Genomic DNA, 12,087 nt, shown 5'->3' with positions numbered 1-12,087 from the left:
TCTCTCAGGGAGATATCTGTACACTGCCTGGTGTCTCTCAGTCCCCCCTCTCTCTCAGGGAGATATCTGTACACTGACTGGTGTCTCTCAGTCCCCTCTCTCTCAGGGAGATATCTGTACACTGACTGGTGTCTCAGTCCCCTCTCTCTCTCAGGGAGATATCTGTACACTGACTGGTGTCTCTCAGTCCCCTCTCTCTCGGGGAGATATCTGTACACTGACTGGTGTCTCTCAGTCCCCTCTCTCTCTCAGGGCGATATCTGTACACTGACTGGTGTCTCTCAGTCCCCTCTCTCTCAGGGAGATATCTGTACACTGACTGGTGTCTCTCAGTCCCCTCTCTCTCTCAGGGCGATATCTGTACACTGACTGGTGTCTCTCAGTCCCCCCTCTCTCTCAGGGAGATATCTGTACACTGACTGGTGTCTCAGTCCCCTCTCTCTCTCAGGGAGATATCTGTACACTGACTGGTGTCTCTCAGTGTAGTACCCTCAATAACGATGCTCGAGAGTAAAACGGTAAAGAAGGTTTTAATAAGCTAAGAACTAGCCTGGTGCTGAGACGGGTGCTTACTGGGTGCCGCCCGCAAGGCGGCCCCTTATATACGGCTCCCAGGTGGGCGGAGTCCCCCAGGGTTCCAAGCCCGGTCTTAAAGGGGACATCACCTTACATGATGATAAGGGTACAGTAATACAATAACCGTTCATCACATTCACCCCCTGTTTTAAAAAAACGAAGTCCGGCAGGGATGAAGTGGAATCACAAGTCCATTTGTTTCGGCGGCCTGATCGTCCTCAACGACCTCCTCAGCTTGGGCGGTGGTGCGGAGGACAGGGACGTCTTAGTTAAGGGTACGTCCGGGAGCACGGTGGTCGGAGCCTTGGTCCAGGTCGGGGTTGGGGATCGGGGCGCAGGGGAAATAGCTAGATCTGGGGGTAGCGGTGCCGGCGCCGGTGGGGGGTGTGAAGGGGGGGCGCGTGCAGTCGGCGTCCACCGACGGGCAGTGGGACCGGGGGGAGGGGGAGTAGGGGGTGCCGGATCCCGCAGGGGAGCCGTGAGGGAGGGGGCATCTGTAGTGGGGGAACCAGCGGGTGCCAGATCCCGGAGGGAAACCGTATCTTGCCTGCCGTCAGGGTACTCGACGTAGGCGTATCGGGCATTTGCATGTAATAATCTGACATTCTCAACCAGGGGTTCCGTTTTATGGCTCCTCGCGTGCCTCCAGAGAAGAACAGGTCCCAGAGTCGTCAGCCAAGGTGGAAGCGAGACCCCGGAGATGGACTTCCTGGGGAAGACAAACAAGCGGTTGTGAGGGGTCTCATTCGTGGCCGTACAGCGGAGCGACCTAATGGAGTGTAGGGCATCGGGTAGGACCTCCTGCCAGCGGGTAGTTGGGAGACTTCTCGATCGCAGGGCCAGAAGGACAGCCTTCCAAACTGTCGCGTTCTCCTTCTCCACCTGCCCGTTTCCCTGCGGGTTATAGCTGGTCGTTCTGCTCGAGGCGATGCCTTTGCTGAGCAGATCCTGACGCAGTTCATCGCTCATGAACGATGTACCCCGGTTGCTGTGGATATAAGCGGGGAAACCGAACAGGGTGAAGATGCTGCGCAGTGCCTTTATCACGGTGGCCAAGGTCATGTCGGGATAGGGGACGGCGAATGGGAAGCGGGAGAACTCGTCAATGAAGGTGAGGAAGTAGGCATTGCGGTTGGTGGACGGGAGGGGGCCCTTGAAGTCCACACTTAGTCGCTCAAAGGAGCCCGAGGCCTTCACGAGCCGAACCTTGTCTGGCCGATAGAAGTGCGGTTTGCACTCCGCACAGACCTGGCAGGCCCTGACCATGGCCTTGACCTCCTTGGTTGAGTAAGGTAGGTTGCAAGACTTGATAAAGTGGGCGAGCCGGGTAACCCCCGGGTGGCAGAGGTAATTGTGGATGGCTTGCAGACGGTCCTCCTGCACATTGGCGCATGTGCCGCGGGACAGGGCATCTGGGGGCTCGTTGAGCTCCCCTGGACGATACTTGATATCGTACATGTAGTTGGAGAGTTCGATCCTCCACCTCAAAATGTTATTGTTTTTATTTTGCCCCGTTGTGCGTTATCGAGCATAAAAGCGACCGACCGTTGGTCGGTGACGAGGGTAAACCTCCTACCGGCTAGGTAGTGTCTCCAGCACCGCACAGCCTCCACAATGGCTTGTGCCTCCTTCTCGACTGCAGAGTGTTGAATCTCGGAGGCGGTGAGGGTCCGGGGGAAGAACGCTACTGGTCTGCCTGCCTGATTGAGGGTAGCAGCCAGGGCGATGTCTGACGCATCGCTCTCTACCTGGAAATGGATAGTTTCATCCACCGCTTGCATAGCGGCCTTGATGATGTCGGCCTTGATGCGGCTGAAGGCAGATCGGGCCTCAGCCGACAGGGGAAATATCGTGGTCTTTTGAGTGGGTGGGCTTTGTCCGCATATTTGGGGACCCACTGGGCGTAATAGGAAAAAAGCCCTAAGCACCGTTTGAGGGCCTTGAGGCTGCGGGGGAGGGGGAGTTCTTTAAGGGGGCGCATGCGGTCGGGACCCCGTTCTCCACGACATAGCCGAGGATGGCCAGCCGGGTTGTGTGGAAAACACATTTTTCCTTGTTATAGGTCAGGTTGAGGGCTCGGGCGGTCTGGAGGAACTTTTCGAGGTTCGCGTCATGGTCCTGCTGATTATGGCCGCAGATGGTGACGTTGTCCAAGTACGGGTATGTAGCCCGCAAACCGTACTGGTCCAACATTTGGTCCATTGCCCTCTGGAAGACGGAGACTCCATTTGTGACGCCGAAGGGGACCCAGAGGAAGTGGAAGAGCCGGCCGGCTGCTTCGAAGGCAGTATAGGGGCGGTCTTTCGGTCGGATAGGGAGCTGGTGGTAGGCGGATTTGAGATCGACCGTGGAAAATACCCGGTATTGGGCGATCCGATTTACCATTTCTGCTATGCGAGGAAGGGGGTACGCATCAAGCTGCGTGAAGCGGTTTATGGTCTGGCTATAATCCACGACCATCCGTTTCTTTTCCCCGGTCCGGGCTACCACCACTTGCGCTCTCCAAGGGCTGTTGCTAGCCTCGATGACCCCGTCTCCCAGTAAACGCTGGACCTCTGACTTGATAAAAGTCATATCTTGGGCACTGTAGCGCCGGCTCCTGGTGGCGACGGGCTTACAGTCGGGAGTGCGGTTCGCGAATAGAGAGGGGGGTGCGACTTTCAGTGTCGCAAGGCAGCATACCGTGAGGGGGGGCAAGAGTCCGCCGAACTTCAGTGTCAGGCTTCGGTGGCTGCACTGGAAATCCAGTCCGAGCAGCAGGGGGGCACAGAGGTGAGGGAGGATATACAGTTTGGAACGGGTGTATTCGCCGCCCTGGATCGAGAGATCCGCGATACAGTACCCCGTGATTTGGACCGAGTGGGACCCGGATGCGAGGGCTATGGTTTGGGACACGGGATGGGTGCGCAGGGAGCAGCGCCTTACTGTTTCTGGATGAATAAAGCTCTCCATGCTCTCGGAGTTGAAGAGGCAGAGAGTGTCGCGCCCGTTGATTTGGACCTGCATCATCGAGTTCAGCAGGTGTTTTGGCCGCGTTTGGCCGAGGATGATCGCTCCCAGTTACGGGTAGTCCGAGCCCTCAGCCGAGTCAGATTCGTTAAATGGCCGCCGCCGTCGACCGCCCGTGTCGGGTCGAGAAGATGGCCGCCGCCAAGATGACCGCCCCCATGATTCGCACGAGGCAGATGGCGCGTCAGAAGGGGGCGTGTCGGGTCGATGCGTAATTGCGTTGCGAGGCCTGCGGGCCTGTGAGCCTGACTTTCGGGCCTGCTGTTCTTTGTGTTTCTGGCCCTTGGGCCTGGCCAGGCAGACCCTCACAAAATGCCTCTTCTTCCCGCAGTCGCTGCAGATGGCAGAGCGGGCTGGGCAGCGTGGGCGTGGGTGCTGGCCCTGCCCACAGAAATAGTGCAGTGTGCCCCCGGTCTGGGCGGGTCGCCGCACGGCGCAGGCTCGTGACGTGGCCGAGTCTGGGGAAGACCGAGGGGGGGCTCTCAGGGTCCGCGGGGTACTCGCCTAAATTATGTCGGGCCACTTCCAGCAAGGTGGCGAGCGTTAGCGTGTCCTGGAGATCTTTTGGCCCATTTCCGAGTAGTCGCTGCCGGATGTAGGTCGAGTGGATGCCAGACACGAAAGCGTCTCTGATGTGCAGGTTCATATGGATTTCCCCCGTCACATCCTGATGGTCACAGTCCCTGGCGAGCGCGGTGAGTTTTTCTACAAATTTGTCTAGCGATTCCCCGGAGCGCTGCCGGCAGGTAGAGAGCAGATGCCGGGCATGTACCTTGTTGATGAGTTTGACAAACCGCTTGCGTAGTATCTCGACCGCCTCTTCGTAGGTAGTCGCCTTTTCGAGCGTGGCGGAGATTCTGCGACTCACCCGGGTGTGGAGTAGGCGCAGCTTGCGTGGCCCCAGGGTGGGAGTCTCTGAGGAGTCCAGGTAGGCCTCGAAGCACCGCAGCCAGTATTTCAAAATTTCCTTTGCCTCTGGTGTCCGTGCTTCCAGATTGAGCTTCTCTGGTTTTAGACCTGCGTCCATCCTGGTGTAGTTTAGCTTATTAAATTGTGATACCCTCAATAACGATGCTAGAGAGAAAAACAGTAAAGAAGGCTTTAATAAACTAAGAACTAGCCTGATGCCGAGACGGGTGCTTACTGCTTGCCGCCTGCATGGCGGCCCCTTGTATACGACTCCCAGGTGGGTGGAGCTGGAGGCGGAGTCCCCCAGGTTTCCAAGCCCTTAAAGGGGACATCACCTTACATGATGATAAGGGTACAGTAATACAATAACCGTTCATCATACTCAGTCCCCTCTCTCTCTCAGAGAGATATCTGTACAGTGACTGGTGTCTCTCAGTCCCCTCTCTCTCAGGGCGATATCTGTACACTGACTGGTGTCTCTCAGTCCCCTCTCTCTCTCAGGGAGATATCTGTACACTGACCGGTGTCTCTCAGCCCCCTCTCTCTCTCAGGGAGATATCTCTACACTGACTGGTGTCTCTCAGTCCCCTCTCTCTCAGGGCGATATCTGTACACTGACTGGTGTCTCTCAGTCCCCTCTCTCTCTCAGGGAGATATCTGTACACTGACCGGTGTCTCTCAGCCCCCTCTCTCTCTCAGGGAGATATCTGTACAGTGACTGGTGTCTCTCAGTCCCCTCTCTCTCTCAGGGAGATATCTGTACACTGACCGGTGTCTCTCAGCCCCCTCTCTCTCTCAGGGAGATATCTGTACACTGACTGGTGTCTCTCAGTCCCTTCTCTCTCTTCGGTAGATATCTGTACACTGACTGGTGTCTCTCAGTCCCCTCTCTCTCTCAGGGAGATATCTGTATACTGGCTGGTGTCCCTCAGTCCCCTCTCTCTCTCAGGGAGATATCTGTACACTGGCTGGTGTCTCTCAGTCCCCTCTCTCTCAGGGAGATATCTGTACACTGTCTGGTGTCTCTCAGTCCCCTCTCTCTCTGAGGGAGATATCTGTACACTGACTGGTGTCTCTCAGTCCCCTCTCTCTCAGGGAGATATCTGTACACTGACTGGTGTCTCTCAATCTCCTCTCTCTCAGGGAGATATCTGTACACTGACTGGTGTACCTCAGTCCTCTCTCTCTGGGGAGATATCTGAACACTGACTGGTGTCCCTCAATCCCCCCTCTCCCGCTCAGGGAGATATCTGTACACTGACTGGTGTCTCTCAGTCCCTTCTCTCTCTCAGGGAGATATCTACACTAGCTGGTGTCTCTCAGTCCCCTCTCTCTCTCAGGGTGATATCTGTACAATGACTGGTATCTCTCAGTCCCCTCTCTCTCTCAGGGAGATATCTGTACACTGACTGGTGTCTCTCTGTCCCCTCTCTCTCTTAGGGAGATATCTGTACACTGGCTGGTGTCTCTCAGTCCCCCCTCTCTCTCAGGGAGATATCTGTATACTGGCTGGTGTCCCTCAGTCCCCTCTCTCTCTCAGGAAGATATCTGTACACTGACTGGTGTCTCTCAGTCCCCTCTCTCTCAGGGAGATATCTGTATACTGGCTGGTGTCCCTCAGTCCCCTCTCTCTCTCAGGGAGATATCTGTACACTGACTGGTGTCTCTCAGTCCTCTCTCAGGGAGATATCTGTACACTGACTGGTGTCTCTCAGTCCCCTCTCTCTCTCAGAGAGATATTTGTACACTGGCTGGTGTCTCTCAGTCCCTTCTCTCAGGGAAATATCTGTACACTGACTGGTGTCTCTCAGTCCCCCCTCTCTCTCAGGGAGATATCTGTATACTGGCTGGTGTCCCTCAGTCCCCTCTCTCTCTCAGGAAGATATCTGTACACTGACTGGTGTCTCTCAGTCCCCTCTCTCTCAGGGAGATATCTGTATACTGGCTGGTGTCCCTCAGTCCCCTCTCTCTCTCAGGGAGATATCTGTACACTGACTGGTGTCTCTCAGTCCTCTCTCAGGGAGATATCTGTACACTGACTGGTGTCTCTCAGTCCCCTCTCTCTCTCAGGGAGATATTTGTACACTGGCTGGTGTCACTCAGTCCCTTCTCTCAGGGAAATATCTGTACACTGACTGGTGTCTCTCAGTCCCCCCTCTCTCTCAGGGAGATATCTGTATACTGGCTGGTGTCCCTCAGTCCCCTCACTCAGGGAGATATCTGTACACTGACTGGTGTCTCTCAGTCCCCCCTCTCTCTCAGGGAGATATCTGTACACTGACTGGTGTCTCTCAGTCCCCCCTCTCTCTCAGGGAGATATCTGTATACTGGCTGGTGTCTCTCAGTCCCCTCTCTCTCAGGGAGATATCTGTACACTGACTGGTGTCTCTTAGTCCCCTCTCTCTCAGGGAGATATCTGTACACTGACTGGTGTCTCTCAGTCCGTTCTCTCTCGGGGAGATATCTGTACAATGACTGGTGTCTCTCAGTCCTCTCTCTCTCAGGGAGATATCTGAACACTGACTGGTGTCTCTCAGTCCCCCCTCTCTCTCAGGGAGATATCTGTATACTGGCTGGTGTCCCTCAGTCCCCTCTCTCAGGGAGATATTCTGAACACTGACTGGTGTCCCTCAATCCCCCCTCTCCCGCTCAGGGAGATATCTGTACACTGACTGGTGTCTCTCAGTCCCTTCTCTCTCTCAGGGAGATATCTACACTAGCTGGTGTCTCTCAGTCCCCTCTCTCTCTCAGGGTGATATCTGTACAATGACTGGTATCTCTCAGTCCCCTCTCTCTCTCAGGGAGATATCTGTACACTGACTGGTGTCTCTCTGTCCCCTCTCTCTCTTAGGGAGATATCTGTACACTGGCTGGTGTCTCTCAGTCCCCCCTCTCTCTCAGGGAGATATCTGTATACTGGCTGGTGTCCCTCAGTCCCCTCTCTCTCTCAGGAAGATATCTGTACACTGACTGGTGTCTCTCAGTCCCCTCTCTCTCAGGGAGATATCTGTATACTGGCTGGTGTCCCTCAGTCCCCTCTCTCTCTCAGGGAGATATCTGTACACTGACTGGTGTCTCTCAGTCCTCTCTCAGGGAGATATCTGTACACTGACTGGTGTCTCTCAGTCCCCTCTCTCTCTCAGAGAGATATTTGTACACTGGCTGGTGTCTCTCAGTCCCTTCTCTCAGGGAAATATCTGTACACTGACTGGTGTCTCTCAGTCCCCCCTCTCTCTCAGGGAGATATCTGTATACTGGCTGGTGTCCCTCAGTCCCCTCTCTCTCTCAGGAAGATATCTGTACACTGACTGGTGTCTCTCAGTCCCCTCTCTCTCAGGGAGATATCTGTATACTGGCTGGTGTCCCTCAGTCCCCTCTCTCTCTCAGGGAGATATCTGTACACTGACTGGTGTCTCTCAGTCCTCTCTCAGGGAGATATCTGTACACTGACTGGTGTCTCTCAGTCCCCTCTCTCTCTCAGGGAGATATTTGTACACTGGCTGGTGTCACTCAGTCCCTTCTCTCAGGGAAATATCTGTACACTGACTGGTGTCTCTCAGTCCCCCCTCTCTCTCAGGGAGATGTCTGTATACTGGCTGGTGTCCCTCAGTCCCCTCACTCAGGGAGATATCTGTACACTGACTGGTGTCTCTCAGTCCCCCCTCTCTCTCAGGGAGATATCTGTACACTGACTGGTGTCTCTCAGTCCCCCCTCTCTCTCAGGGAGATATCTGTATACTGGCTGGTGTCTCTCAGTCCCCTCTCTCTCAGGGAGATATCTGTACACTGACTGGTGTCTCTTAGTCCCCTCTCTCTCAGGGAGATATCTGTACACTGACTGGTGTCTCTCAGTCCGTTCTCTCTCGGGGAGATATCTGTACAATGACTGGTGTCTCTCAGTCCTCTCTCTCTCAGGGAGATATCTGAACACTGACTGGTGTCTCTCAGTCCCCCCTCTCTCTCAGGGAGATATCTGTATACTGGCTGGTGTCCCTCAGTCCCCTCTCTCAGGGAGATATTCTGTACACTGGCTGGTGTCTCTCCGTCCCCTCGCTCTCAGGGAGATATCTGTACACTGACTGGTGTCTCTCAGTCCCCTCTCTCTCAGGGAGATATCTGTACAATGACTGGTGTCTCTCAGTCCTCTCTCTCTCAGGGAGATATCTGTACACTGACTGGTGTCTCTGAGTCCCCTCTCTCTCTTAGGGACATATCTGTACACTGACTGGTGTCTCTCAGTCCCCCCTCTCTCTCAGGGATATATCTGTATACTGGCTGGTGTCCCTCAGTCCCCTCTCTCTCTCAGGGAGATATCTGTACACTTACTGGTGTCTCTCAGTCCCCTCTCTCTCTCAGGGAGATATCTGTGCACTGACTGGTGTCTCTCAGTCATCTCTCTCTCTCTCAGGGAGATATCTGTACACTGACTGGTGTCTCTCAGTCCTCTCTCTCTCAGGGAGATATCTGTACACTGACTGGTGTCTCTCAGTCCTCTCTCTCTCAGGGAGATATCTGTACACTGACTGGTGTCTCTCAGTCCTCTCTCTCTCAGGGAGATATCTGTACACTGACTGGTGTCTCAGTCCCCGCTCTCTAAGGGAGATATCTGTACACTGACAGGTGTCTCTCAGTCCCCTCTCTCTCTCAGGGAGATATCTGTACACGGACTGGTGTCTCTCAGTCCTCTCTCTCAGGGAGATATCTGAACACTGACTGGTGTCTCTCAGTCCCCTCTCTCTCAGGGAGATATCTGTATACTGGCTGGTGTCCCTCAGTCCCCTCTCTCTCTCAGGGAGATATCTGTACACTGACTGGTGTCTCTCAGTCCTCTCTCAGGGAGATATCTGTACACTGACTGGTGTCTCTCAGTCCCCTCACTCTCTCAGAGAGATATTTGTACACTGACTGGTGTCTCTCAGTCCTCTCTCAGGGAGATATCTGTACACTGACTGGTGTCTCTCAGTCCCCTCACTCTCTCAGAGAGATATTTGTACACTGGCTGGTGTCTCTCAGTCCCCTCTCTCTCTCAGGGAGATATCTGTACACTGGCTGGTGTCTCTCAGTCCCCTCTCTCTCAGGGAGATATCTGTACACTGACTGGTGTCTCTTAGTCCCCTCTCTCTCAGGGAGATATCTGTACACTGGCTGCTGTCCCTCAGTCCCCTCTCTCTCAGGGAGATATCTGTGCACTGACTGGTGTCCTTCAGTCCCCCCTCTCTCTCAGGGAGATATCTGTACACTGGCTGGTGTCTCTCAGTCCCCTCTCTCTCTCAGGGAGATATCTGTACACTGACTGGTGTCTCTCAGTCCCCTCTCTCTCTTAGGGAGATATCTGTACACTGACTGGTGTCTCTCAGTCCCCCCTCTCTCTCAGGGAGATATCTGTATACTGGCTGGTGTCCCTCAGTCCCCTCTCTCAGGGAGATATCTGAACACTGACTGGTGTCTCTCAGTCCTCTCTCTCAGGGAGATATCTGTACACTGACTTGTGTCTCTCAGTCCCCTCTCTCTCTCAGGGAGATATCTGTACACTGACTGGTGTCTCTCAATCCCCCCTCTCTCTCAGGGAGATATCTGTACACTGACTGGTGTCTCTCATTCCCCTCTCTCTCTCAGGGGCATATCTGTACACTGTCTGGTGTCTCTCAGTCCCTTCTCTCTCTCAGGGAGATACCTGTACACTGACTGGTGTCTCTCAGTCCCCTCTCTCTCAGGGAGATATCTGTACACTGACTGGTGTTTCTCAGTCCCCTCTCTCTCAGGGAGATATCTGTACACTGACTGGTGTCTCTCAGTCCCCTCTCTCTCAGGGAGATATCTGTACACTGACTGGTGTCTCAGTCCCCTCTCTCTCGGGGAGATATCTGTACACTGACTGGTATCTCTCAGTCCCCTCTCTCTCTCAGGGAGATATCTGTACACTGGCTGGTGTCTCTCAGTGCCCTCTCTCTCTCAGGGAGATATCTGTACACTGACTGGTGTCTCTCAGTCCCCTCTCTCTCTTAGGGAGATATCTGTACACTGACTGGTGTCTCTCAGTCCCCCCTCTCTCTCAGGGAGATATCTGTATACTGGCTGGTGTCCCTCAGTCCCCTCTCTCAGGGAGATATCTGAACACTGACTGGTGTCTCTCAGTCCTCTCTCTCAGGGAGATATCTGTACACTGACTTGTGTCTCTCAGTCCCCTCTCTCTCTCTCAGGGAGATATCTGTACACTGACTGGTGTCTCTCAATCCCCCCTCTCTCTCAGGGAGATATCTGTACACTGACTGGTGTCTCTCAGTCCTCTCTCAGGGAGATATCTGTACACTGACTGGTGTCTCTCAATCCCCCCTCTCTCTCAGGGAGATATCTGTACACTGACTGGTGTCTCTCAGTCCCTCTCTCTCTCTCTGGGAGATATCTGTACACTGACTGGTGTCTCTCAGTCCCCTCTCTCTCGGGGAGATATCTGTACACTGACTGGTGTCTCTCAGTCCCCTCTCTCTCTCAGGGAGATATCTGTACACTGACTGGTGTGTCTCAGTCCCCCCTCTCTCTCAGGGCGATATCTGTACACTGACTGGTGTCTCTCAGTCCCCTCTCTCTCTCAGGGAGATATCTGTACACTGACTGGTGTCTCTCAGTCCCCTCTCTCTCTCAGGGAGATATCTGTACACTGACTGGTGTCTCTCAGTCCCCTCTCTCTCTCAGGGCGATATCTGTACACTGACTGGTGTCTCTCAGTCCCCTCTCTCTCAGGGAGATATCTGTACACTGACTGACGTCTCTCAGTCCCCTCTCTCTCAGGGAGATATCTGTACACTGACTGGTGTCTCTCAGTCCCCTCTCTCTTGGGGAGATATCTGTACACTGACTGGTGTCTCTCAGTCCTCTCTCTCTCAGGGAGATATCTGTACACTGACTGGTGTCTCTCAGTCCCCTCTCTCTCAGGGAGATATCTGTACACTGACTGACGTCTCTCAGTCCCCTCTCTCTCAGGGAGATATCTGTACACTGACTGGTGTCTCTCAGTCCCCTCTCTCTCGGGGAGATATCTGTACACTGACTGGTGTCTCTCAGTCCCCTCTCTCTCTCAGGGAGATATCTGGGAGCAGCAGCCTGGGTGTCGGTACCATTCACAGTCTTCGTGAAGAATGTTGGCCATGACAGAGTTAAGACTGTTCACTTCCTGTGCGTGGATTTAATTTAGTTTTGGACTCAGAGTATCTGCATTCAGTGCCGCTGCCTGATCCCGCCCTGATGAAATGTGCGATCTTGGCGGCGTTGTTGCAGTCGCTGCCTCCTGCACCCTCCCTCCTTCCCTCTCTGTGTGTGTGTCCCTCCCTTCCCCAACTCCCTCCCAAATCAGGCCCTATCCTCCTCTCTCCCTCTCCCCACTCCACCATCGATCGGAAGGTAGTGTGTGATGCCGAGCAACCTGGAGCGAACCCGGACAATAAGGCAGCGTATTCCCCAGCTGCTTTCTGCCTGTGTGGGAGAAGCGGTTGGATTGTTTGACTAGAAACAGGATGGATTAGCATTACAGCATCCTGCAGACGGGTAAGTGGACAATACATGGAGACGGCAGGGTTGCAGCCTCTGCCTCACATT

At 54.3% G+C, this 12,087-nt stretch overlaps 1 protein-coding gene across 3 annotated transcripts in view; it reads left to right on the top strand.

The window, feature by feature from the left end:
* Positions 1-12,087, top strand: part of lingo1a (leucine rich repeat and Ig domain containing 1a) — a 981,364-nt gene that overhangs the window by 775,078 nt on the left and 194,199 nt on the right. For 2 of the 3 annotated variants that reach the window (XM_072492682.1, XM_072492683.1), the window contains exon 1: positions 11,525-12,036. The exons of the other annotated variant lie outside the window; for it this stretch is intronic. The gene's annotated coding sequence lies outside the window, so the exon portion shown is untranslated. Of the gene's footprint in view, positions 1-11,524; positions 12,037-12,087 lie in introns of those variants that run through there. 3 annotated transcript variants of the gene reach the window in all.

Source organism: Scyliorhinus torazame, chromosome 30, assembly GCF_047496885.1.
Source record: "Scyliorhinus torazame isolate Kashiwa2021f chromosome 30, sScyTor2.1, whole genome shotgun sequence".
Lineage (NCBI taxonomy): Eukaryota > Metazoa > Chordata > Chondrichthyes > Carcharhiniformes > Scyliorhinidae > Scyliorhinus > Scyliorhinus torazame.
This window is presented reverse-complemented; position numbering and strand designations above follow the sequence as displayed.